The following is a 22640-nucleotide window of genomic DNA, read 5'->3' as shown; positions in this document are numbered from 1 at the left end:
TTCCATGGGGCCCCAGCAACCTTCCAGCGCTTGATGGATCGGATTTTGCAACCACACACCAAGTACGCCACTGCCTACCTAGATGATGTGGTCATCTATGGCAGTAACTGGGAGGAACATCTCAACCAAGTGGCGGCTGTCCTCCGGGACCTCCGCGCCGCCGGCCTCACAGCCAATCCCCAAAAATGCTGAATCGGGCGGGAAGAAACCACTTATCTGGGGTACACCCTGGGGCGGGGACAGGTACGCCCCCTCATCGGGAAGGTTCAAGCACTCCAGGAATGTCAGGCGCCAACCACGAAGAGGCAGGTGCATCAATTCTTGGGCCTAGCTGGTTATTACCGGCGGTTCGTACCCCACTTCGCAACCATTACGGCCCCTCTGACAGAACTCCTGACCAAAGATAGCCCTCGCAGAGTGTGCTGGTCCGACGACTGCGAGGAGGCCTTTCAAACTGTCAAAGACCGCCTGTGTAGCGAGCCAGTACTCTTCAACCCAGACTTTCATCGTGACTTCATTGTTCAGACCGATGCCTCCGGCGTGGGGCTTGGAGCGGTCCTCTCACAGGAGGTGGACGGGGAGGAGCACCCTATTGTTTACATCAGTCGGAAACTGTTTCCCCGGGAGCGGAACTACTCCGTCCTTGAGAAAGAGGCCCTAGCTGTTAAGTGGGCTGTTGATGCCCTCTGCTACTACCTCCTCGGGGCCCCCTTTATACTGGTCACAGATCATGCACCCCTGAAGTGGCTCAACAAGATGACGGACGCGAATGCCCGCCTTCAGCGATGGTATCTTACTCTACAACCCTACGCCTTCACGATCCGCCATTGGGCGGGATGGGACAACGCCAATGCGGACTTTCTCTCCCGTCTGGGGGAGGCTGAGGATGCCAGCTCCGAGGTTCGGGAGCTGGATTTGAGGGGTGGGGTATGTAGGGAGCCAGGGTGGCTGCCCTCCGAACCTGAGGGTAAAGGGCCGCTCTCTCAGCCTGAGTGGGCGGGGCCAGGCCAAGCTCGCTCCACCCCCCGGAAGGGGAGGGGTGGAACAGGAAGTATAAAGGGCGGGGCCCTTATCTCAGTCAGGGCAGCACCAGGGAGGGAGGCAGACGCAGACTGCGGGCTGCTCCCTTCAGACCCTGCTGCCAGGCCAGGGGAGGCCCTGAACCAGTGGAAACCTCACCTGGAGGAAGGACTGAGGCTGTCAGGACTGCCCGCTGCCGAGTACCCAGAGGGACTGGAGGAGCCGGAGGGGGAGCTGGAGCTGCCAGCAGCTGCGGACCGGGAGGAGCTGGAGGAGCCTGAGCCCGAGGGGGAGCTGGAGCTGCCATCAGCGGACTACCCCAATGCACTGGCGGGACCAGAGGGATTCGGACGAGCAATCGGGTAGGAAGGAGCCCAGGGACAGAGCTGCACAGTGGTTAGTCTGTATAGCGGAAGGACCCCGCTGACCCAGGGGCGGGACCCTCGTCCTGCCACTGTCAGGGCCCTGGGCTGGAACGCAGTGGTGTAGGGTGGACCTGCGTTCCCCTACCCTGCCGACCCACGCCGGGACCTTTGCCGGCACTCCCCTGCCTGAGGGGCGCTACTGACCTTTGCCGGCGCTCCCCTGCCTGAGGGGCGCTACTGACCTTTGCCAGTGCTCCCCTGCCTGAGGGGCGCGCTACTGACCTTTGCCGGCACTCCCCTGCCTGAGGGGCGCACTACGGACCTTTGCCTGCGCTCCCCTGCCTGAGGTGCGCGCTACAGACACTGGCTGGCATCCTTCCCGCCGCTAATTCCCCAGTGGCAGAGGCATGACCCAGGCCGGCCAGTGACGTCGTAGCTCCCCACCGCCCCCAGCGGGTAGGTGGACCGACACCGATCACAAGGGGAAATTCTGTTATTCATTAATTTTCTGAATTTAAAAAAATTCCTTTACCTGGAAGTGGATATGCTACAGTTTATACAGTCAGTTGTTTAATTACAACAGTAGTATATTGTATACGCTACACATAGCGGGCACTGAAATTAAAAACACCTGCCTATCTGCTAATATACTATAACAGTAAGGGCTAAACCATCCTGACCCGTGGAAAAACCCGCACAAGTGGAAAGCTTACTCTGGGAAGTTTACTGCCATTGAAAATGCTACTCAGGAGAAGGTTAGGGCTCTCAGTACTTGAGGTGCTCTATTCAGTGGTGTAGTGGTAAAAAGAGAAGTGGGTAAACAAATCTTTTTGGGGAGCCAGGCCAGGCAGTGGTAAACTCCGTATGCCCCAAATGAGAAGTGGGTAAACTCTACAACTACACTAGTGGCCCTATTCAGTCCTTTCCTCAGTTCAAGGCAGTTAGGATTCCTGGCCAGGGATCAGACCCTAGTTTGTCTTTTTGGAGGCCCCTCTGTTTTTTCTTTCTATTGCTGATACTGTGGTTTCTGCATGGTTCCTGCTAGCAGGCTGCTCCAGTTGTGGGCAACAATCAGCCATCAAGCCCTCCTTACCATCCCAGTTCAATATGCCTCACCTGCCCTTTCTGAGGACAGCAGCCTCTTCCCTTCAGGCCCAACAGAATACACGGACCTCTTCCCCAGGCTGATCCACTGTGGCTAGGGCACTCTGGCAAAAATTGCCACTTTCAGATTCCTGTTCTTTTCAGAGCCTTGACTGGCTGTTGGCTGTGTGTTCCTGAAGGATATCTTCAGGCCAACTCCCTGGCTGCTGGGCTCCTGTCCCAGTCTTTGCTGCTTCTCTGTGATCTCTTCACAGAGCTGCATTCACCAGGACAGTCTACTTCCCCACTGGGCTTCCTACTCCACATTTAGCCCTACAGCTGGCATTAGCTCACAAAGGGATTCTCAAGGGAAATTCTGTGGGATGCCAAGGGCTGAGGACTCGTGTGTAAACTGATCCTACACTCTGCCTGATCTCCACTTACGCCATATCCCCAAACCTACAGAACTTAAACTATGCATTGTTCATGTGGTGGGGTATCTACATGCTTGTAGGGAACAGCACAACTTTGGATCTGCTTGCTACCTTCCACAAATACTGTCCAGATCTGGCTAAAGCATATGCTATTGCAGCCATGTAGATTAAATCTACTGTGGGGACTGCTGTGATTCAAGTAGCCAATGCAATCACTGACGTTCTGCTAGCAAGGGTAGTGACTCTGGGAAATGTGAAGGTCATACTGGATGGCTTTGCTGCAATGGGTTTCCCTAACTGTGATGGGGCGATAGACGGAACGCATATCCCTATCTTGGCACCGGACCACCTTGCCAACCAGTACATACACCACAAGGGGTACTTCTCAATGGTGATGCAAGCACTAGTGGATCACAAGGGACATTTCACCGACATCATCGTGGGATGGCTGGGAAAGGTGCATGACGCTCGCATCTTTAGAAACTCCGCGTTGTTTGAGCAGCTGCAAGAAGGGACTTACTTCCCAGATCAGAAAATTACTGTTGGGGATGTTGAAATGCCAATAGTTATCCTTGGAGACCCAGCCTACCCCTTGTTCCCATGGCTCATGAAGCCATACACAGGCAGCCTGGACAGTAGTAAGGAGCAGTTCAACCATAGGCTGAGCAAGCGCAGAATGGTGGTAGAATGTGCCTTTGGACATTTAAAAGCTTGCTGGCACTGTTTGCTGACTAGGTTAGACCTCAGCGCAACCAATATTCCCATTGTTATTACTGCTTGCTGTGTGCTCCATAATATCTGTGAGGGTAAGTGGAAGACGTTTATGGCGGGGTAGGAGGTTGAGGCAAATCGCCTGGCTGCCAATTTTGAACAGCCAGACACCAGGGCGATTAGAAGAGAACAGGTAGGAGCACTTCACATCAGAGAGGCTTTGAAAACCAGTTTCATGACTGGCCAGGCTAAGGTGTGACAGTTGTGTGTGTTTCTCCTTGATGCAAACCCGCCCCCTTTGTTGATTTTAACTCCCTGTAAGCCAACCACCCTCCCCCCTTCGATCACAGCTTGAAGGGAAATAAAGTCACTATTGTTTTGAAACCATGCATTCTTTCTTTATTAATTAAAAAAAAAAAGGAGATAACTGATAAGGTATCCCGGGTGGGGTAGGTGGGGTGGGGGAGGAGAGGAGGAGGGAAGGACAAGGCCACATTGCTTATTGTAGCCACGCTACAAATCAAAACTGTTAGAATGAAAGCCTTCTGTTGCTTGGGCCATCCTCTGGAGTGCAGTGGCTGGGTGCCCGGAGCCCTCCCCCCCCACATTCTTGGGCGTCTGGGTGAAGGGGATATGGAACTTGGGGAGAAGGGCAGGCGGTTGTACAGTGGATGCAGCAGCGGTCTGTGCTCTTGTTGGCTTTCATGCAGTTCCACCAGACGCCTGAGCATGTCCGTTTGCTCCCCCATTAGCCTCAGCATTGCATCCTGCCTCTTCTCATCATGCTCACTTAATGCTTTCCTGGACTCTGCCACTGAATGACTCCATGCATTCAGCTGTGCCCTATCAGTGTGGGAGGACTGTATGAGCTCGGAAAACATGTCATCGTGAGTGTGGTTTTTTCGCCTTCTAATCTGAGATAACCTCAGGGACAGAGATGATGGGGGAGCATAGCAACATTTGCACCTGCGGAGGGATAAAAAGGGAGAGTAAAATTTAAGATGATACATTTCTGAGAACAAAAGGGAGACTCTTTCACAGTGAATCAAGCAATTCACAGCAGACAGCACATGTGCTTTAGGTACAAGGTTGCATTTTGCCTTTTATATTGAGCGCCTGCCGGTATGGTGACACATCACACACAACTGGGCAACAAAATTTGGTTTCCAGGCACCCATGGTAAGCCAAAGGATACGCGGGTTTGGCTTCTAACGCCTTGATAACATGTGGGAATGTTTTCAAACTGCAGCACCCTCCTTTCCCATAGCAAGCAATGCCATTTAAAAGGATGGGCTGTGGTTTTCAAATGGATGTGCAGCACACACCTTCCCCCAACTCTCCACGTGGCTATTTGGGATGATTTCTTCACTCCTCCCCCCACATGGCTATTCTCAGGGATGATCCCTTTTAGCCAAGCGCAAACAGCCCAGCATGAACAGGGTCCTTTTACTGTTCCCTTAAAAAAATTCCCCTATTTCAACCAGGTGACCATGAATGATATCACTCTCCTGAGGCTAACACAGAAAGATATAGACCGAATGTTGCTTGAATGCGACCAAAACCCAGGACCATTCGCTGCCATGCTTTGTGCTGCAATGATTCCAGACTACTTGCTACTGGCTTGGCGTGGTAAAGTGTCCTACCGTGGAGGACAAAATAAGGCAGCCCTCCCCAGAAACCTTCTGCAAAGGCTTTCAGAGTACATCCAGGAGAGCTTCATAGAGATGTCCCTGGAGGATTCCCGCTCCATCCCCAGACACGTTAACAGACTTTTCCTGTAGCTGTACTGGCCACGAATGCATCCCAAGTCTTCAGGGCAAATCAAACATTAAACACTATTGCTTTTAAACCCTGTACTGTAATTACAAATGTGCACTGACCAGAGGGGCCTTCTCCGCCTTCAGGGTCAGGGATCCTGCCTTGGGAGGGTATTGGCTCCAGGGTGATGAAAAGGTCCTGGCTGCCAGGGAGAACGGATTCACCGCTTGCCTGCTGCGCATTCTCCTCCTCCTCCTCTTCCTCATCCACAAAATCCTCCTCTGTGTTGCATGAGACTCCCCCCTTGCAGGTGTCCACGGACAGTGGTGGGATAGTGGTAGGGTCCCGCCCCCAGAATGTCATGCAGCTGATCATAGAAGCGGCATGTATGGGGCTCTGACCCAGAGCGACCATTTTCCTCCTTTGTCTTTTGGTAGGCTTGCCTGAGCTCCTTGACTTTCACGCGGCACTGCTGTTTGTCCCTGTTGTAGCCTCTGTCCATCATGCCCTGTGCGATTTTGGCATATATATTAGCATTTCTTCTTTTTGATCAGAGTTCTGCCTGCACAGATTCTTCTCCCCATACAGCAATCAGATCCAGTGTCTCCCATTTGCTCCATGCTGGAGCTCGTTTGCAATTCTGGGGGGACTGCATGGTTACCTGTGCTGCTGAGCTCGCCACGCTGACCGAACAGGAAATGAAATTCAAAAATTCCTGGGGCTTTTCCTGTGTACCTGGCTAGTGCATCAGAGTTGAAAGTGCTGTCCAGAGTGATCACATTGGAGCACTCTGGGATAGCTCCCGGAGGCCAATAATGTTGATTTGCGTCCACACTACCCCAAATTTGACCCAGCAAGGTCGATTTTAGCGCTACTCCCCTCGCTGGGGAGGAGTACAGAAGTCGATTTTAAGAGCCCTTTAGGTCAATGGAATGGGATTGCTTGTGTAGATGCATTCTTTATAAAATTAACCTAACGTGGCTAAATTCAACCTAACTCTCTAGTGTAGACCAGGGCTTTGTCTCTGAAGCAGCCTGTCGCCTCCTGGCGCCTCACTGGCCCAACAAACTGTCTCTATAAATCACTCCATCTGGAGCTCCTCCTTGGCTTTTGCAGCCTGTTCTGTCCCTGCCACAGACCTTAAACATGCAGGGAAATGGTGTCTGGAGTCTCGGGAGCCATTGTTGCTGTAGTCCAGAGGCTCGGACTCCTAGAGGCCCAGTTCAGTGTTCCAGGAGCTAGCAAACTCCAAAGGGGGTATAGCATGACTTTACACAGTCCCTAACAGACCAATCCCAACCACACCAGTAGTACTGAGTTTGAGCCTTTTAGGAAAGTTCCTCTGCTCCCAAATGTCCCCCAGCCACGGTACTATATAACACCTTCAGAATCTCAAGGACCAATCCCCACAGGACCACTGGTTGAGTGTGACAGCATATTTCCCCCTGCCCTAAGCTGCCTGATGTAGCTCAGGCCAGGCTTCTTAGTTATGATGTACCCCTGGGTCTGCCTTTGCCTCCTTCTTACAGGGTCTGTTTCTGATTATCTCAAAGTAGTGATCCCTTCATTTTGTTCTGGAGTCTCTGGTGCATTATTGGGGTCTCTAGAGCCACAGCTGTCCCAGTTGTTAGGTTGTGGGCTGTCCAAAAATTACATAACACATTGGGGGTAGGTAGGTCCTTAATTTTGTGTGTTTGTCTGTGTTAGAAAGGGTCTTGAAAAATCACCAAAAATGTGTTATGCAATTTATGGACAGCCCCTGGGCTCTGTTTCTCATTTCCTTCTTTTGTACTGGTACTTGTCTAGACCTGGTAAAAACAAGAACAAAGGCCTAGTTCTCCCACCTGGTTTCCAGTCTGACTCTAGATTGTTTCCCCACACAGAAAATAGAAAAACCGTAATCAGTACAGCATATTTGATAATCAGTATTAGGCTGCCTCTCCCATACTGCCCCCTGTAGGTTCAAAAGGATCCTGGAACAAGAGATCAAATCAGTTCTTCATCAGGTCTTATAGGACAGGACCCCTGTACCTCATTCCACTCCTGCAATTTACAGCAACTGCACTTTTTATACAGAGTGAAGAAAGGTCCCGTTCCCTCCTGCACGTCTTTGTAAACAGTGGAGGCAACTGTGGCCCTTTTTGGGTAAACGATACTAACCTTTCTCCTGCTGACTCAGAGAGAGGGTCTGCCTACCCCATCACAAAGCCCTTATAGTCTTAGTAATACTTGACGCATGCTTAAATAGAGCATGTCTTCATAATGGAACAAATAAAAATTCATAATTAGTTGGTCCACATATAGCAGAGTTAATTAAACCATCTGGTGCTTTTTAAAACTTAAGTACAGCAGAAGTATTTTGAATTCCTAACCTTTGTGCAAAAGTATTTTAATACTGTGCTTTATCTCTTAGTATTAGTAATAATAAAAATAGGCTCAGCTTGGTGGTGCATTTTAATTAGGTGCTTAGAAAATATTCAAAAATGCACATCTATTCCTACTGAGCAGTTTTTATTTAATCTTATTTTACTTTGATGCACTGGACCCTGGTTCCTGTAACTGGTTTGTTCTTTTATCAGGTTAAGAGAACTTCACAATATTGCTGTATATTTTATATATAATGTGGTGCTTGGTGGGACACAGGAGCTATATTCTTAATGGGTTTATCACTGCAGTGTTTCCACTGATAAGTTTTACAAGCGTGTGACTCTGACTTCAGTTAAGTTATTCCTTCTTTCAGTTATATGGTTCTTTATTTAGACCAGTTTAAGTGATGCATAATCAGGCCCTATCACTTATTTTTTAGGTCAGCACAACTATGCCAACTTACAGCAGCTAAGGATCTGGACCCGTAACTCTAAGGAACTTGGGTTGTTCAGTTTGGCTTTTTTCCCCCCCTTTCACTCTGCTAGGATTTCCTCTGATCCTGCAGAATGCTGATGGTACTCAGCTCCTTATAAGATGGGTTGGCTTTAAAATACCAGAATGCCAGGCGCAGATTCAGTGGTGTGCTCCTGAGCATTTCAGTACAGAAATTTCAACTCAGGTAGAGCAGGAGCAAAGGGATTCTGGGAAGGTTACTCTGAATTATAGCAGCCCCCACGTGGCCTGAAGGACCCAAGGGCTGCTCTAAGTTACCCACAGCCCAGAATCCCTGCAGTGCTTAGCACTCTGGCCACGCCCCTTCCCACCTTGTTCCCATCCCCCTCAGAAATAGACCGTGATGCAGGGATCACTTACTGCCCTATGCTGCTTTTGTGCTGGAGGAATTCTCCCTTGGCTAGTTATGACACATATATGCACCTCAAGCATGGTATATAGGATCCAGTTGGGGGGCGAGTTCTGGCCCCCAGAAATGCTGTTTGGGGGGACATTCTGTCCTCAGATTCTCTTACACACACCCTTTTAAATACAATAAGAGCTGTGCTTGAGTATCTCAAAGTAGAATTGGCTCGAGTTACATAGTGCACTCTCTGCCTGCACACATATAGTCTTAAGGGGGATGCATTTGGACCATAGTATGTAGAGAGTTAGTCACACAGTTAATGCAAATGGGAGACATGAGGCTAAATTCCCCACTTACCCTCCTAGAAATACACCCATCATCGGTGACTTCTGCATTACCTACTCTATCACTTTGAAGGTCAAAAACTGGGTCAGCTTACGAGTTGCTTGTAGTTTTAATAAATAATTTCCACTTATTCCAGGAGGTATAAAAGCCTATTTGAAAAAAAAAAGCGCCCCAGTTTACACAGGAGCTTTCAACAGCAGCTCCAATTGACTATCTATACAGTAAAATAAAGAGTGCTTCCCATATCAGCCACTACATAGAACAATGTATCCTCTCTTGGAATACTGTACTCCTTCCTAATGGGCAAACATAGCAATTAACACCCTGACCTAGGCTCCTGCTGTAGTGCATTATATTCCAGAGGATGAGGAAAAAGGTTGTTTTAGGGTCCAGCAACAAAGTGTATTTATGTTAAACACCAACGATCCTTAAGTGAGCCCGCCATGTAACAGGAGACAGTGCACCAATCATGTTTCTCCTTAGTACAAACACCAATTGCTTATTTCTTTTTCCACTCACATTGAGCCAAATGGTACATGAAGAATACTGTGGTCTGTCACCCTAATAGTTCTATCAATTTAAGAGAATATGGAACAGCATGAGTTCATACTGAGAGAGGGATTGGCTGGGGGACTGAGTTTATGCCAGGCACTCCTGAGTTCTAATTTCAGCTCTCACATTGACTAATTCTATAGTTTTGCATGATTTTTATTATTTTTATTATGGTAGTGCCTAAAGACCCCAGTCATGAATCAGGTCCCCATTGTACAGACACATAACGGCAAGACAGTCCCTGCCCTGAAGAGCTCACAATCTAAGTAAGAACTAATTAATTGACTCTAATCTCAGTAAAACGGGGATAATCATAAACAACAATTAGTGACTTACATGCTAAGAAGTATTACTATAGGAAAAAAGTTGCCTTCCTTTAGTACTTTCAAGTGCAAATACATAATTTTCTTATAAACTGGAAAAATTCTAAGATATTTGAGAAGTTGGCACTAGAACAGAAAGAAATGATGGGTGGTTAGGGTTAACTGGAGGTTGGTGTTTTAAATGCCACTTTGGGGAAAATTACTGATGCTACCATTTTAAAAAAAATGTATGTAATACTTGCAATTCTTATAAGGCAACATAGTGTGTTGCCCCTATACAGTCCCAGTGAGCCCAAAAAACATTCCGCTCTTTGGGGAGGCCCCCAAAGCAGCCACATGCCGCTATTCAGTAGAAATGGAATTCTAAGGACCTCTAAGAACCATGACTGCTGTTGAAGTTTCTATTTGTCCTTTTCTGGGGTTTGCATTACAAAATGCACCAGGTAGCCAGGGAACCTACTGTGATGCAGGGATTTTCTGTAGATTTGGAGAGGGATGACAAAAGGGTGGGGTGGAGCAAGCCAGCTGTCTGGATGCTTCTGTCCACCAAAGAGCTCCGAGGAACAGAGGTAAGAGGTGTGACACTAAGGATCTGTAAGGGGGGGCAGGGCTTTATTTCTGGTTGGAGATAAAAACCTTGCAAAACTCTGTAGTTGCAGCTGAGTTGGGTCAGTGCAAAATGTAGACATCACATAAGCCCTCAAAGTGGTGCATGGACCTTGAACTGACTCTCATCACAGGAGTAAATTTTACGCGGAACGCCTGCTCTCAAAGTTGCAGAAGTCTGACTGTTTAAATACATCCTAATTAAAGTTCACAGTCTTCTTCCTGAGCTGCATGAAAGCCCTGGATCAGGTTCAAATTCATTCCTCTTTATACTATATTGACATTATTTAATTCAATTAACTTGGTCCCAAAGCCTCTGTTATTATCATTGGCCAATGAGAACATACTTAGTGAAAATCAGTCTTCTAAATTTCTCCAGGCAGCTGAATTTAGGTATTTATCTACCAAATTACACAGCCAAGAGAATCTTTAAATGATGCGTAATTCACAGTTTATCATATTCAGTAAAATGGGATTGATCAATCACAGAGCAACACCAATTATAACTTTGTCTATTTAATCTCAGAGCTCTGTTGATGTTAGCCATACTTGGGCAAACACAATACAAATAGCATTCTATATGAGAAAGGAAAGTGTTTGGGTTTTTTTGTAATTCTCCTGCATGTGTCTTTGTGACATAAGTAGAGTTATACCCTCCATTATTTGCTGCTACCCATGGGTAGCTGCAGAATTCTTGCAGCACATGTCATAGAACCTTTCCTAATCTTTCCCCCCTTTCCTTTATAATCATAGAAGGAGACTTGTGCTTTAAACTGAAGTTCCACCATTGTTTGTCTTCCTTAAATTTTGCAGGGGTGAATTGTTATAATAAATATCTTTTTTCCATTTAAAAACCAGATCATTTACTACCGATACTAATTTGCATTTGCTAAGTTATGCTTTATTGTAATACACACTGATATATTTTTGGCATTTTAATTATAAAATCAGGCACAACTGTATCCACCCACTCCTCCAAGCCTGTCACTAGAAAAATATGCATCTGTCACTTGCTGCTTCAACTGAGGATGGTGGTTGTCTTTGGAGTAGGATTGGGCAGTGCTAGAGTTTTCAGAACTAAGACTGAGAAGATACCAGAATACTACTACTAATAACAAATTAACCACATCACACAGAGTAAATACCAGCCATGACAAGTAACTGTAATTGCACTGTACTGTTACACAGCTAACAACTAACTACACTACATGTAATTCCATGTAACTATCCAGATTAGTCACCATCCAAATGGATATGAATGCCAGCAAAGTAATTGTTTTGCTGTTACCTTGCTGTCTTGTTTGATGACTGACTGACAAATGCTGACTTTCTTCTTGGTCGGGGAATCAGGCTATTTTCCCTCAGGCTGACAGCCAACAAACTGGTACCAATCAATCTGCCCTTTTTGTTTTGTTGTTTATACCCCTTCATTTTTTGTTACATTGGCTCATTCTTCTTTGTCTCACATCTTTCCATCCCTGTTATTTGCTTTCTTCTCCCCCTTCACTGGCTCTGCTCCCCATTGTTCCTCCAGCTTCATTCCCATCCATATGCTCACTAGTCTATCCCATAACTTGAGTATAGAAATACATGAATCCAGGACTGTAACTTTGTATCATAATGTTTATTTCTTCAGCTGTAATGCCTCCTACAAGGCTCTAGCCCATATCCAATTCCAGCATCATCCTTCAGAGCACTGGTTTTGCATGCCTGATCCTTATCTTTCTACTCATCTAGCTTCTGCTATCCAAACTAGGATCAAATCGCAGCTGCATCAAATAATATTATTCCAATAAATCTACCCACCTGCTGCTACTCATCAACTCAACTTATTGTGGTATAATCAATTCACCACTTTCCTCTGGTTTCCTCCAGGCCATTGGTCCTGATTTCACTATTTAATAACATTCACACAGAATTATTCCTACCCACTGCCAGATCAAGCGTCCTCCTTCATTACTGCACTCAGTACTGCTATGAATCCACAGCACCCTTCATCTGAGAATCTCAGAGTGTTTCAGAAACACGTACCAATGAAATCCCTCATCATTCCAGTCTACCATCCCCATCTTCTAGACAATATGCAGAGGGTTTAAGGTCCAGATCCACAAAAGGGACTTAGGATAAATACATAAAGGTAGAACACCTTAAACAGGAGAGATTGAGAGAGACCCAAATCAGACTATCCCATAGCCCAGCAGCTTGGGCATGTTCATGTGACAGGGCAGACCCCCTGTTCAAATCGTCTCTCCTACTGGGAGGGTGGGGAATTGAACCTGGGTGTTCTATGTCCTGAGTGAATGCTCTTACCACTGAGCTAAAAGTGAGGAGATTGCACCACCGCCTCCATTTCTTGGAAGACCAGCTTAGGCCTGGCACCAAAACATGGGCTCCAGGTTGTGGATCGCAAGCAAAGACAGGGACTTCCCTGCAGCCTGGACTTAAGCACTAACTCTGTGAGAGGGGGAGGGCGTATGACACATTCCTCTCTTTGCCATCTCCCATTGTCTAACTTAGGCAGCTCCCCACCTAGTGGGCCAGCTTTTGTGAATCCCACTCTTAGATGCCTATCTCTTCCCAGTCCTTGTATAGGAAGCTGAGGTACCAAGACACAGGTTTGTGGATACTGTTGTTTTTCCAATTATTTTCTAGGTGACTAAACGTTAGGCATTGCAATGCCTACATCCCTTTGGATCCAGGCCTAAGTAACTTGCCTAAGGCAATACAGTGAGTCAGTGACAGAACTGGGAATAGAATCCAGAATGCCTGGCTCCCAAACCATGGACTAACTTCTAAAGAATGTTTTGTTTATTACTCCCTTTCAGACTATTATCTTCACATGAGAATACTTGTATCATTTTATTCACTTACTTACTGCAAAGTGGATTTTCACTGACACGCCCCAGTATACTTTGTCCCTGCCTGGCACAGAAGAGTTGTATTTGACTCGGCATAACTATGATAAACAAAATCAAATTATTCTGGAAATGGCCGTGGTTGTTGAGAGAATATAGACAATCCAGGTGGGAAAATAAGGGATGGGAAACTGAGTGTGTGGGAATTAAATTGACTGCGGACAAGGATTGATGTTGGGGAAAATCTATGTATCTCCCTGATAACCTCAATACAGCTACTGAAGTTATACCAGCAGTCAGGCCTTTCCGGTGCAACTAGTTTTGTAATGTACTCTTTTAGTCATTTAGCTCTTAATGTTGTTCTCCTTATGTGGAAGTTATTAGCCTTTCTTAGAGTCTTCAGTGTGTTTCTTAATGTGTAGAGGTACTTTATAAGCTTAAGAATCCTTTTCTAATTTTCCTACAGTGATAAATCAATGGAATATTTATCACAAGCTTGTATAAAATGTAATATACACAATCTAAAATGCTGTTTTCTATTTGTCAGGAGTAGAGATTGGTGAATTAATTTTACAGATAAGAACCACGCTAACTGAATGTCCAGCCATCCTTATACCTGAACCCAATTTGAACTTCTTTGTTATAGCAGCTCAGAAAGTTTCATTTAAGAAATATTTTTTTTATTTTTTTCTCCATCCACCAAACTCCTAATCCTCCAAACCCACCCTCCACCTATGACAGGTTTTCACACAACTCCTCCTCTGCTCAGGAGTCTTCCTCCTCACTCCAGTTTGTGGGCAGAAATGAACAGTATATCCTCCTCCACTTTCCTACTCATCTAAAGTGTTGAATGGACCCACTCACCAAAATCCCTTCAGGTTCACCATCCATCTTTTACTGCCTTTGGACCCTTCCCAGGATTGCACGGGGCTGATTATTTGCAGTTTATCCAAAAACCTTGACATACTTCAGAACATACTTTCGTTTCCTTGAAATTATTATGTGAATTTCTACCTCTGACTAATACTAATATGAGGATAAAGGGCCAATTACATACTAGAATACAGAAGCAATCTAAGATGTACAGTATTCTGTCCTTCGCACAATGCAACCAACATTAAAAAATGCCTTATTCCTGTATTTAAAATTGTCATGAGCCCTGAAAATAGCGTGGCATGATAATGCTTGTCAATGGGATGATAAATGGTGCTAATTTAACACATCCTCATTCAATCTATAGATTTTAATTGTGTGGATTCCTCTAGTGCTGTGAGAAAGGGGGGAATGAACCTTTCAAATATGTTTATTTACCAGTATATGATCAAAATTGATTTCACATAATCGTAGCAGAGTAATAAAGGAAACACATCTTATACAGTTTTTAAAAAAAAAGAGCAAAGACAGAAAACATTAACACAGGAAGATAATGAATATTTCTGCTATATCAGTAGCATAATAGTTTAAGTAGCTCAGATTTTTTCCTTAAATGTAAGTGATCTGAGTGTCAAGCCATGCTGAAACGTGACACACACTATGTCAAATTATGCTGTATTATATTAAATTATGACAAAGCATTGGATGCATTAAACAGGTTAAAGCTTACCAATTGATGTGATTTTTGACATGATCCAACAGTATATTAAACCAATACATATGAGTTAGAAATAAGTCTTCCAAATCCAGCAGTATCTGTCAATTAGAGTAGCAGTTGTTTGAATAGGATATATTTTCTGAACTGACAGACATTAGTGGGGGGGGGGAAATCCTTTGTTTGCCTTTGATCATGGGTCATTGGCTTGTACAATAGCTGGCTTTCAGCACTGTTCCACATTAAATTGGCCTGCTTGCTCATGAACCATTTATTCACATAAATTCCAAATAGTTTAGCACTTGTCTAATTCATTAGCCATATTATACAGATATATCATTACCTAAAGCCATTCAATTTTCTCATTTTCCAGCACTCTAAATGACTTGTATATATCAGTGAGCTCTCATTGGCATTGCTTGGTTAATCAACACTGCTGCCTCAGACATTCTTATATTAATCTAAAATGAGCTGTTCTGTAACTCTCAGAAAGCTTGACAGATCAAAAGATGTCAATGTCCATCCATTTACATGTATTAAGTCACTCCAACTTATAAATTAGGGTCAAATCTTGTTCCGAAGCATGCAATCTGAATGGCTTGACTGGGTACCAGGATATTAATGGAAGCTGGTGTAGGGGATGAACAGAATTGTCACTATAATACTATTATGCTTCAAGCTGGAAGTTTCATTTCCAGCTCAAGGACACCTAGCCAGGATGGAGGGGTTGACTCACCTCTGATGCCCCCTTGTGGCCAGGCACGGAGTAGCAGCTCTCTCCCCAGGAGGTGTCTCCTGCCAACAACTCCACCTCTGCCATGGTCTGCCTTTTCCTGTGACTTGACCATCCACCAAGTCATGGGTAGTCCATGAACAACAACCAAAGAGAATTAATGCAAATACCCTGAGTTCATAGGAAATAGAGGGGAATGATTCCCTTGCAAGATGTATCTGAATCTGGTTCTTTGGCATGCTGTGCCCACAGTACAAAATCCTGGCTTCTATCCAGGAAGTCTTCATTTTCTCTGATGCAACACAGGGTCAATACTTGGGTTTCTAGTCCTTTAACCTTTTCTTTCAGTATGGAGAAAGACAGGTCACAACAGCTTCATACAGATGAAGTCGCTTCTTTCCTCCAGGAGAAAGACAGGTCACAACAGCTGATTCCTCACTATCCATATTTTCTTCCTTGTAATGTATCAAGAGCCTCTTCAAATGAGGTATTTACTGCTTACAAAAGACTGAAAGGCAAAAACTCTGTGGGTTCTCCCCCAAGGTGAAATCCCAGGCAAACTCCCTCTGTTTGCTTCTCCTAGGTTTGCTGCTCACTTGGTTCCCAGCTGGCTTGACCCAGTTGCCCTGGCTCAAAGCCTCGTCTGTTTCACACTTCAATCAACCACTCAAGGCCCACCTGGAATAAAGCATTCCCTATCCACACTTTTCAAACAAACAAACACAAACAAACAGTCCCCACCACATAGAAAAATAGCTACATGTTGGGGTACCATATGGGAATCCCAAAGTAGTGTGTCTTCTTATCCCTACCACTTCATTACCTGTAGGTTGGTCTTCAGCCTAATAAATTGACATGGACAAATAACTGATTTTTCAGTTTGGCCAGCAAATCTCGGGGGGGGGGGGGGAGATTAGTTCTGAAAATGTTCAAAATTTGTCAGCAAATTGGAAATGTTTGTTTCAGACCATCAAAGGTGTTCCCCTTTATTATAGGGCACTCAGCTTGGATGTCCAAGAACAAAGTTTGAATCCCCACATCGGAGCAGGGAGTTGAATTCTGAGCTTTCCTCTGCTAGGTGAGTAACCTGACCACCAGACTGTAGGCTATTCTGCTCTCAGTTGCTTTTATTGTAGCTGTTCCATTTTATAGAAATACATAATTATTCACTTGTCCAAAGAGAGAGCAGTTCTATAGCCTGATGATGAAGGCATTCACTTGGGAAGTAGGAGATGTGGATTCAAATCTTCTCTCTTACTGCTCTGATGTGGGATTCAAATCTGGCTCTGCTACATCCCAGGCAAGTGCCCTAGACACTGAGCTAAACTTACAAAGGATCTCCTGTGCTCTCTCACTGGGCTAAAGGTTATAAAGGGACATATATGGTTTGCTGGGTCTGAAAATCTTCCCTGGCTGAAACTATCAGGTCAAAGTCTCCTGGTGTCTTGGCAGGTCACAGTCATGGACTATACTGCCTGAATAGAAGGAAAGACTGGATATGTGCTGCACGGCCATCCCATTCAGAATTTGCTTACGATTCTATGTCTGCAAGCTTTACTGAGTTATAGCGTTCTGCCTAGCTGCACACAATGGAGTCACTTATGTGTAACCTATATAGAGGCGAGGTAAGTCGATTTACTTACCAATTCTGTGCTACAGAACTCCTCTTTATGACTTAAGGTATTTTTTGCATAGACCATGAATTCATATCCTGGAAGAAGACTACAGCTGGATTTTTATAGGAACCCTCTGAATACTAAAAGTGGAAATTATAACAGGATTCACTTTGTTTTGTTCTTAGAAATCTAATACCAGTCTTTACCACAAGAGAGTTGCATGCACGCACGCATACACACATACACAATTAGCCATTCCAAATTTCTTTTTACTGAATAACACTCCAAAGGTAAACTGCTACAGCACCACAATTACAACACACCCTAGCTAGAGTAACAACACTAACTAAAGGTTTGTTATCTTCCTTTAAAATGAAGAATATAATACCAGGCCTAACCCCTAAAATATATTTATTTAAACCTTACCAAATAAGTACAGGGATTGGGACTTTTGACAATCAGAGATCTTCTGCTTTCACTTAGGCTAACCCTGGGTATTATATTGACAATGTGATAAAAAATTTAATTGTACTGCATAACCAGTTCTTACTGTATCCACAGTATTGAGCACATGTACAACTTCACATAAGAAAAACCTGACAATTACTGTAGCTGTTAGGCTCATGCAGTACTTTAGTTCACTGATGTAATACAACTCTTGAATACATTTGGCCTCCAGTCTACAATTCCCCCTTTACGGTGTTTTCCCAGTTTCAATCCCACTGACTTCTGTAAAATTACAGGAAACCGTATTGAGACCCAACCCACAGGTTCAGGCCTGGTCTACACTAGGAAATTAGGTTGGTATAACTATGTCATTCAGGGTGTGAAAAATCCACCCCCCGAGTGATGCAGTTAAACATGACCCAACCCCCAGCATAGACAGCGCTAGGTCAATGGGAGAATTCTCCCATCAATCTAGCTACTGCCTTTGGGGGAAGTGGAGAAGCCCTCCCATCAATGTACATAGTGTCTTCACTGAAGTGCTACAGTGGTGCAGCTGCACTGTTTTAAGTGTAGAGAAGCCCCCAGTCTGGATTAACCCCGGCAGCTCTATCTTTGTTTGTTTTTTTTAAATGGTGAAGCAGACTTGACTGAATAGTCTATTTCAGCCACCAACAAAAGATAGAGCAGTTTATATTATCTCACTCTGCCCTGTGTCTTTCAGATAACATAACAATGCCTTTCTAATAATTCCCCATTTCCCTGATACTTTTACTAAATAACACAATGAAACGTTTGTTACCTTAAAACATTTGTATTCCTTAGAAAGCTTTTCCCTTTCTTTATCAAAGCCCTTATATGCCCATAGAAGGTGATCAATTGTTTCTTCCATCTTACAGAGCACATATAGTCCATCTTTCTGTTTAGTCTAAAAAGATTTTTGAATAAACCACAATGGCCAATTAGTACTCTAAACAAAATTTCTTTATTTTTCCTATCCAAGCCCTGAAGTATGTTGTTTTTCTCAACTCTAGGGCACAATTCAAAAAATCTTCTTCCCAATTTTTTCATTAATCCAAAGTTTTTGCCATTCCTCTTTTAGATTTCTCTGTACTAGGCTTTTAAATTCTTGTATTTCTATGCTATTACTTCTTTTGTTACAGCATTTTTAGCTGCTTTGTTTGCCATTTCATTCCCTCTTACCCCAATATATGCTGGGATCCAAGCTAATGTTGCATGTATCCCCATCTGTACTCTGTTAATAGAAACATAATTCCATTGATTAAATCACTTCTATATATTGAGACACCCTTTTTTATCTACATAAAGCCAGAGATTGAGTCAGCAAAAATGACCACCACTGTTGGGCAAAAATCCCAGCTCCAAATTAGTGCTAGCATTATTTTTTACTAGTTCAGATGTCATGACAACTACAAAGTCAGATATTCTTTTAGATGTACTAATTCCAAATTCTGGTATACAATATGCCACCCCTACTCTTCCTGGTTTTCTTTTCTTTTCTTTGGACCCATCTGTATATATTTGACAAAAATTATTCCACTTTTCATCCATATATTGTATATTTCATTTTTAAAACCTACTGTCTCTTAAGTTTATAAAATAAATCTAACTTCACATTTTGGCATGCAACTTTCCATCCATAACTAATTTTCCCATGAGTAAAACTTTTGACTTAATTTAGCTTTTCCTTGTCTTTCAACTTCTGCATCCAAGCTTTAGCTCCAGTGGTATATGGAGTTCTAACATCATGTGCTATAGTTCACCTATCAAATTCCCAATAATACTCACATATTTATTTGGTACTTTCATCATTGCAATTCCCATTAACTTTGGCCCAGAAATGTATGTCCATTATTTACTTTCATAATGTAACTGACATTTCAGTAGAAGCTATTTGTAGCACATATATATATATATGCGTTATAATAAATGCACCACACACAATTTATAGTGCCTGGTCATGTATTAAATATAATTATTTTAAGTTCTTGATTTTGATGCTGACCCAAAAGCTTCACAACCAGAGTCAATAACTAATCTGATTAAGGCTCTGTAGACCATCAGCCGTGTTTTCTTATCCACACCTTCCAAAGTAGTCCCAGCAAGACTTTAAGCAGGTTAATGCTTCCTGTACACTTATCTTTAACACAGTCTATATGACCTTTCCAAAGTAATTTAGTATCAAATATTGCCCCTAGGAATTTTAACCTTTTAACTATGTCTGTTTGGTCTCCATACAAACAGAGTTTACATTCCTTTGTCATTTTCCTTTTTGTAAAGACCAATCCTTTGGTTTTAGCAATGGATAACTTGAATTCCTATGCATTTCTTCAGTCAGAGGTCTCTTGTAATGCTTTATTGATTCTCTTTTCTGCCACTTCAGTATTCCTGCTCTTAACCCACAGAGCACAATCCTCTGTGAATAGTGTGACACCTACCCTGGCACTTATTCATTTTGGGAGATCATTTATAATCATATTAAATAAGATCAGGCTGATAACAATACCCTGTGGTGTACCATATTTAACATTTTATATATTAAATGTAACATTCCTAACACTGAATCTGCCTGGTCCTTTTATATGAAAATTCTCTAATCCACCCAGGCATTCTTTCCCTTATTCCTAGTGGGCCTACTTTGTACAACAAGCCTCCCCTCCATACCATGTCTTACACTTTTTCAATCTCTATAAAGACAGCTCTCATGAAACCATTGTACCTCACACTCTTTTGTATTTCAGTTTCTATTTTAGCAATGTGATCAATGGTGCATCTTCCTCTCCTAAAACCACTCTGTGCCTTATCTGAAATGCCATTGTTTTCCAAATAGGCAACTAATCTTTCATTCACCATTCTTTCCATAATTTTATCAAGACAGGACATAAGGCCATTGGTCTATATGCATCCATTTCGGTGGATAGTTTGCCTAGTTTTCATATTGAAATTACTACAGCATATATCCATCAGTATCACTCCTTTTCCCCAGATAGTATTATATAATTCTCAGAGAACTCTCAAACTGCTTTCAGAGAGATATTTAAACACTATGTTGCATATATTATCTTTACCTGGGAATGTATTCTTGCTGATATCAATAACTTTCTCAAGTACCCATATGCAATACCATTACTTCAGTATAGTATTTCCATGTTTGCCCCAGCTACATAATAGCTCATGATTCCCTTCAATGAATTGTATTTTATTCTGGTGGGAAACTGAACTTTGATTTTCATCATTACTCACCCCTTGGAAAGTTTTTGCTAGAACTTCTGATTTCTCGTGATCAAAGTTTCTATTTTGCCTGTTCCAATAAGCATGAACTCCACTCATTCTTCTAATTTTCCAGTGTATTTCTAATGTCTTGGTATCTTTATTTATCTTCCTGCAGTACTTCCTCAACTCTCTTTCTTTGATTTTTTTATAGTTCTTTGTGCTATTGCCTTACTTCTTTTATAGTTCTTTAGATCTTCACTATTCATTGTATTTTTTGCTTTTTTAATGCTTTGTTCCTTTCTCTAACTGCCATTTTGCACTCATCGTTCCACCATGGAAGTGAGTTTTCAGTTTTGAGGTACTTCAGTGTCTTAGGTACAGCTTCAGTAGCTGCTGCTATTAATCCTTTTATTACATTGTCACTGAAATTCTGTATGTCATCACTCACACAATGATCATTCACAAACTCAGTACAATTTACTTGTAAATAGCTCCCAGTCTGCTCTCTTAAAATTCCAGGTGGGTAATTTTCCATTACCTTCAACCTCACCTTGCCCTTGAAAAAGTAGTAAGTACAGGGGAATTATCACTGCTGATGGTTTGCTTTCTTCTCCTCGTTTTCTAATTAGTCACTTACTTACTAACCCTTTATTTTCTCCCTTGCTCTTTGTTATTTCATCGTTGGTCAGTTTTAATGGTGTCCCATATATTACCCCTTCATTTCAGTCAAATACTTTGGCAGCTGGCAACTTATTTTAACTTTACCTAACATTTTAGTTTTTAGCAGTTTATCAGCCTGCTCTTTCTTTTTACACTCAACTGAAAGATCCCCATTTGCAACCTCTTACTATATCCCCTATACTTATTTTTATTCCAGTCAGCTATTTTCACATGGCTAACCTACTCTCGTAGCTCTATAATCTCCCTGCAGGGCTGGGTTGGAGTTGACTGGTGCTCAAAATGGCTGCCAGTTTTGTACCTCTGATAGAACTCACTACTGATTGGCCAGGAGTTTCCAGCTTCTAATTGAGGGGTATGTGTGTAGATGCTTGTTTCCAGTCATTCAAGCCTTTATACTGCCATCTTGTCTGGGAATGTTTCCATGTCAACTCAAAGCACATGGAAACAGCAGCTGTAATTACAGCAACAATTTTTTTTGGCTGAGCACAAGAAAAGAAAAGGAAAGGAAAAGAAAAGAAAAAAGGGTATTAGTCCACTGTGAGAATATAGTTGGTTATATTTTATGGTTGCTATATTTTCCCATCTTTCATGGAATGATACAGAACAGTTAGGTAAAATAACTGAAGTCTCAAAAAGTATCATAAAATATTCAGTGTAAGGTTTTACCAGAGAAGTGAAAGATGAATTAAAGGGAGGGATGTAGGAAAGGGGACAAGATTCCTCAATTTAGCTAGCAAAAATCCAACCACACAACACAGGAAGGGTTGTGAAAATTACCTAAAACATCCTAAAGGGTTTACATAAAAGCACTGAAGCCCATGGAGACACTGGAGAGTCCAAACATAAATGAACCCCATTTTAATACAGTGTGCATTCAATACTTCTCATCATATCTGTACTCGCTACTATAGCAGAAGCTGAAGCACTGATAGAGTGTTTCAGTTTTAAACATAGTTTCTGAGGGGCTCTTAACTCACCTCAAAAAAAGTCACTCTGGCATGTAACTTGTTATATATAAAGTTCTCAACCTGGGAGCAATTTTTTAAACAAAGTAATACACTTTCAT

This window comes from Emys orbicularis, chromosome 1, assembly GCF_028017835.1.
Source record: "Emys orbicularis isolate rEmyOrb1 chromosome 1, rEmyOrb1.hap1, whole genome shotgun sequence".
Lineage (NCBI taxonomy): Eukaryota > Metazoa > Chordata > Testudines > Emydidae > Emys > Emys orbicularis.
Note: the sequence above shows the minus strand (reverse complement) of the source record.